The sequence below is a fragment of the Geospiza fortis genome, unplaced genomic scaffold (genome assembly GCF_000277835.1).
Source record: "Geospiza fortis unplaced genomic scaffold, GeoFor_1.0 scaffold37, whole genome shotgun sequence".
NCBI lineage: Eukaryota > Metazoa > Chordata > Aves > Passeriformes > Thraupidae > Geospiza > Geospiza fortis.
The window spans coordinates 334971-341212 of NW_005054449.1; the positions used below are offsets into that span (position 1 = coordinate 334971).

The 6242-nt window shown below is 45.9% G+C and overlaps 1 long non-coding RNA gene across 1 annotated transcript in view; it reads right to left on the bottom strand.

Annotated features, from left to right (window-relative positions):
* Positions 1 to 3246: 3246 nt before the first annotated feature.
* The window catches only part of LOC115948625, a 6289-nt gene continuing 3293 nt past the window's right edge, over positions 3247 to 6242 (bottom strand). Inside the window, exons 2-3 of the long non-coding RNA XR_004082422.1 lie at positions 4438 to 4516; positions 3247 to 4284 (exon numbers count right to left, since the gene is read on the bottom strand). This is a non-coding gene — a long non-coding RNA (uncharacterized LOC115948625). The remainder of the gene's footprint in view (positions 4285 to 4437; positions 4517 to 6242) is intronic.

The window sequence follows — 6242 nt, forward strand, 5'->3', positions numbered from 1 at the left end:
CGGGAGGGGCTGCGGGGACCGGGGGGACCGGGGGGACAGCAGAGTGACGAGCCAGGGGCGTCCCGGCATCACCCGGAGCCCCCCGGCCGTGTGTCCCTTCCCGGCTCCGGCGCCTGTTGCTAACGGGGCACGGGAGGGGATGGAGCGGCAGAGCATCCTCACACCAGCAGCCTCACACAGCCAAAAACTGTGGGTTCTCCTCGGGAAAATAGGAGCTGATGAAGGCAGGAGGGCGGGAGGAGGGGAAAGGTGGGAATTTGGCTTTTTCCCAATGGTTTGGGTTGGAAGGGGCCCTAAAGCCATGGGCAGGGACAGGTTTCAATGACCCAGGTGGCTCCAAGCCCTGTCCAGCCCAGCCTTGGACACTTCCAAGGTGTTCTGGACATGCTCCTCTCTTCTGGCAGAGCCCAGCTGGTTTTACCAGGTGTGTGATGCACAAGGTTGTACACAGGTGTGTGATGGTCATGGTTGTACCCAGCTGTGATGCTCATGGTTTTACCAGGTGTGTGATGCTCATGGTTTTACCAGGTGTGTGATGCACATGGTTTTACCAGGTGTGTGATGCCCATGGTTTTACCAGGTGTGTGATGCACAAGGTGACTTTTAAAGGTCCCTTCCAACCCGAACCATTCCATGATTTTGTACCTCATGGGACAGACCAAGCTCCCGGAGCCTCGCCCAGGTTCTAAGCTCAGATCTGAGGCCCCCAGGTTTGTAATGAATCTTCTCTGACTGTGAGCTTGGCTCATCTCTTATCTGAGCTCACCAGGATATTTCTCCCGGAATTCTGCCAAGCTCCCTCTTTCAGGCACCTGGGGAATAAGCAACAATCACAACAGTTCTCCAGCAGCAATTCCCCTCTCAGAGTCGTGCGTGGTGGCTTCAGAAATGTTCATCAAATGAGCTTCACAGCTCTGCGGGGAACTGGCTGAGTGGCACTTCTGTCACCCCCACTTGTCATTGGGAAAGCTGAGGCACAGTGTTCCTGTAAGGTTATGATTTATCCAAAATAACTTTTTTTTTTTTTTCATGGTAGGATTTTTTTCCTCCCCCTCCTCGAGCATTTTAAGTGGATTTGGTGGATTTGTTCTGGCAGCCCTTGGGTGAGACTCAGCCTGCTGGAAATGGGGTGATTTGGCTCTGATACAGCTTCCACTGACCATTATAGGCTTTCCTTAATGAATTAACTGATTACTGCAGCTCCTTCTGGAACACCAGAGCAGCACTGACGGGATATTTCATGGCACCATTTGTCTGCCATGGATTGTGAGTGTGCAGGACCAGGGATAACCTCATTCCCATTCCCAGATTTTCAGTGCAGGACACTCCACTGTACCAGATTTACTGCCCAGCTGTGTCTTTACAGCAATGCCCAGCCCTGGGGCTTGCTGAATGCTCCAGCATCTCTTCAGGCTGTTTGTCAGCAGCTGGAATGTCCTGTCTGCACCCTGAGGACTGAGCAGGCAGCCCTTGGGATGAGGGGTTTCAGTCTCACTTTTGCCTCTATTCAGCACATTCTTATTTTTTCTTTCTTTTTTTTTCCCCCTCCTGCGCTCATTAATTACTTCCTCATGTGCTGACTCCTGCCTGAGAAACACTGGGAGGTTTTGAGTTTTTTGACAGAGAGGAGTCTGGAAAAGGTTAAAATCTAGATTAAGGAATGTTTATCTGAGAAGGATTTGATTGACAGAATGTCTGTGAGAAGGCACTTTTGTAATAAATAACATTACTCCTGCAATAAACTCAGGTTTATATTTAACTCCACATTTCTGCACCAGATTTAAGGCCAGTGAAAGCTAAAGGCTTCATGCTTGTATTTATTTAAATGATTCAGAGGATTCTTCCTCATTCAAATCCCCACATGTCTAAAGGTCTGCACGAGTATTTTTAGGAAGATACAGAGGAGGAGAAACCCCTGAGGTAACGAATTGACCATAGGTGACAGCTCCCTGGAAACCCCACTCCAAATGCTCGGTGCCTCAGGGATTATCAGATCATCTCCTTTTGCTCCCTCTAATCCAGGGGCTGATCACATCTGATGACAGCTTTAAAATAATAATCTGAGCAGAACAAGCAATTCCCATGGGAAAGCTCGGGGTGGGGGGTTCCTGTACAGAAAATGCCACTTTCCCCCCTGCAGAACAAACTGTGAGTATTGACCATCCGTGCAAGCAGCGCTGGAAAGCTCCAGCCTCTGAATCAGAGCTTTGGATCCCATAGCAGGATTTAATCAGCTGCTTTCAGCCAGGTTATGTAAATTCTGTCAAGGAACCAAGTGGCTGAGAGAGATGGATGGAAGGAATGCGCTGGGAGGATTGTTTGGGGGCTGCAGTTTTATAAATCTACAGACAAATGTGCCACATTTCACACTGGACACTCAGCCTTAAAGGCTTTGTGGGGTTTGGATCTGCCTTCTAGGGAATGCCAGTGCACAAATGTGGGAGGGCACAGGCTGAGCAGGGCAGGAGGAGTTGGAGGCAGGAGCCCAGAGGATGAGAAATGCCAGCCACAAACGCTTGAAAGCGTTCCAAGTGGATTTGGAGCACGAGAGGAACCAGCACTCCTGGAGCTGCCTGCCCTTCCCCACACAGAAATTCCCAATTTTTTTCCTCCAGCAGCAAAAATGCCCTAAAATTGAACCATTCCTGGGGACCTCGGTGTCTCCAGGGTTAAGGGGTGGGAGAGCTGGAGCATTCCTGCCCTCCCATAACGAGAAGTGACAGCTTCTAATTAGAATTCATTAGAGGCAGCCCCGGGGTGATGATGGGACCATTTTGCAGGATGTGTTGTTGAAATTATCTTTCATCTGACGATGACAAGTTGGCTCAGTGCTCTGAGCTCCCTTCCCCAAGCCTGCAGATGTCCTTTGAGTCATCTGTGCTGTGCCTAAAACCGAGGAGATGAAATCCCAGAGCCCTCAGCAAACCCATGGTGCAAGAGAAGGGGAATGGGGGAGAAAAATGAGGCAGAAACATTGGGGTTTTTTGAGTTACAATGTATCAAAGTCCCTCTAGATGAGCATTCCAAAGAATCTGGAGCACAAGGAGATCCACAATTACTGAATGTCTGGATATTCTGGCAGTTGTTTGGTATTTACCTTAAAATATCAGCTCCCAGAGTCAAAATATTCTGAGAGAAACTCTTTGTTCTTTCAAAAAAACTCTTAATTCTTTCAAAAAATTTACTGGAAGAACTTATAGTGCAAAAAAACTTCCACCATGTGAATCTTAGGTCAAAGTCAAAATATTCTGAGAGAAACTCTTTATTCTTTAAAAAAATAGTCTTTACTCCAAGTGCAAAAAACTTCCACCATGTTAATCTTAAGTCCTCTGAGAAAAAAACCCACTTCTGCCTTTTAGTTCTACCTCATCTTTTACAGTTTGGACTGGGAATCTTCCCTGCTTTGAGTCCTGGACCAGCCTGTGATTTGGGTTAGTTTTTACTCAAAAAGCAATAAAACACCAGGCAGGATTCTGGAGGTGCAGACCTCCAGAAATTATCATTAATAAAATATTATTTTCCCTGCTGTGGGTGAAGCACCATTTGTCACCGTGTTGCTCTGGGGGGGATTTCTGGGGAAAATAAAGAACATTTGAATTGTTGTTAGTGAATCAGGCTGGAGCCTGAGCAGGTGATGGTGGGAGAAGAAGGCAGCAGCAGCAGCAGATCTGTTCTGGTGCCTCCTCCAGGATGTTCTGCTGTTCTGTGGCACCTCAGGATGCCACAGAGATGAGAATTGCTCATCATCTCCCTGCAGTGTTTTTCCTTCATGCCTGCACAAGCACTCTGTGGGATCAGCCAGCCTCATCACCACTTGGGCTGCTCTGTCTGACTTCATCTCTGCAGATCTCCATGACACATCCAGCTGGAAAGATCATTTATGAGCAACTCGAGCTGGCATTTCTGCACAGAAGGTGCCAGCAGGGAGATTTCAGTCTGGGTTTTAATACCCCCATAAGCCAAGAGCTTAAATCATCTCTGCTTTGTCACTGTGTGTTAACTGTGGACAGATTCAGGGTGAGATTTTAGACATTGCTTAATCACTGTTGGTTTTAAATAGAACAGACTTTCCTGAGCCGTGCATTTGGGTGCTGAAAATCCCACTCAGCATTTTTCTGCACGTGGATCATGGGAGCACACTCCGAAGGGAGATGTGGAGTCTGAGCTTCACATCTGAATTCAGAAGTGATGAGAGGATCTGGGAATTTTCCCGAGGTGGATTCAGCAGCCTCCTTCCAGGGATCCATGTCCAGCTGGCAGGAGTGGATGTCTTTAGCAGCAAGACTTTGATAAGGAGAACAACACAAAGCATAAAAATGGAAATCAGCTCCTGTTCTGTTAAATTAACCTGTCAAAAATTCTCTCTGTGGCCAACAATCAAGCTAATTACAGAAAGACCTCTAAACACAAAAAGAATTAGATTTATTGAGTTGTTACCTGCCTGTATTTTCCTGCCTGAGCAGCCCACAAATCTTCAGGCACATTGTTGATTTGCCTCCCTGTGTGATCCCAGGGGCTGTGTGGGGAGATTAAATCGGCAGGAGTGCCTGTGAGTGCACAAAAACACTCCTTGTGCACAAAAACACTCCTGCAAAAAAGAATTCCTGCACAAAACCACTCCTGCACAAAACCACTCCTGCAATAAAACACTCCTTGCACAAAAACACTCATTGCATAAAAACACTCCTTGCAATAAAATAATCCTTGCAATAAAATACTCCTGCACAAAAACACTCCTTGCACAAAACCTCCTGCAATAAAACACTCCTTGCACAAAAACACTCCTGCACAAAACCACTCCTGCAATAAAACACTCCTGCACAAAAGCACTCCTGCACAAAAACACTCCTTACACCAAAAAGCTCCTTACACAAAAACACTCCTTGCAGCCAGCTCTGCCTGCAAAGTCACCCTCAAGGAGCTCCAGCTCTGTTTCTTACACAAAACTCAATAAGAAACCTCGTGGGAAGCCCTCCCAGATCCCTTTATATCAGTTACACAAGAAAAAGCCCTTTTGGGGCAAAATAATTCAAGCCCCTCTTCTGCAGATGATGCGCTTTCAAATAATAGTGTTTACTCCAAGAATTTACAGTGCCAAAAACTTCCACCATGTGAATCTTAGGTCAAAGTCAAAGTATTCTGAGAGAAACTCTTTATTCTCTCAAAAAATTGTCCTTACTGCAAGAATTTACAGTGCAAAAAACTTCCACCACGTGAATCTTAGATCCTCTGAGAAAAAAACCTGCATCTTTGCCTTTTAGTTCCTCCTCATCTTTTACAGTTTGGACTGGGAATCTTCCTTGCTTTGAGTCTAATCTGAAACTTCAGAAACACGTGAAAAATTGAATGGGAATTTGCTTTTTTTTTTAATTTATTTTTTTCCTGAGGAATTGGGCAGAGCTTAGGGGAAAATCTTGATATTTAGCAGTTTATTTCGAGTTTCTTTTCTCTATCAGACTCCTCCTCCACACAGCCTTGGCCTTTAGGCACAGCCATCCCAGAATTCAGCCAGTTTTCCACCTGGCACTGCTGGGACACTCAGCAAAAGCCAGAATTCTGACCCAGTTTCCTCATTTTTCAGTGATGCTGATTCAGATTTCCTCACTTTTCAGTGATGCTGATCCAGATTTCCTCATTTTTCAGTGATGCAGATTCAGATTTCCTCATTTCTCAGTGATGCTGAGCACTGCAGGGATCCTGCCTTGGATATCGTGCGGAGCAGCCACAGGAGGAGGAGGAAGGGACTCCAAATACCCCTCAAAAATCAGAATTGTTGCCATAGGTTCAGGGTCTGTCCCTGCCTACTCCTGCTACCCTGAATTATTCTTTTTTTGCTTCATTTTCCAGTGCTAAAACCAGGGAGGGAATAAAGAGGAATCCCCCTTGGGTCTGGATTCTATTAAGCTGTGTTTCTATTCAGAGGAGAAAATAAAAAGTAGAACTGAATTTCCTCAAAGTTAATTCCCAGAGCTGGGCACTGGAGGGATGTAGGTCACTTTGCTCTGTTCTGAGCTATAAATAAATTGGTTTTTCCCCTGAAAAGTGGGAGCAGACTCATCCTTGCTGCTTTATCCAGGTCACTGCCTCTGAAGCTCACAGCAGAGGCTCCTGCTGCCAATTCCAGGCTCTGCTTTTAGGGACAGGATTCTCCAAAACATTTTTTTTTTCCCCGTATTAAGCATGAAAAACAGCACTGGACATGCACTTGGATTAATTTATATTTTATTATTTTTTATATTTAT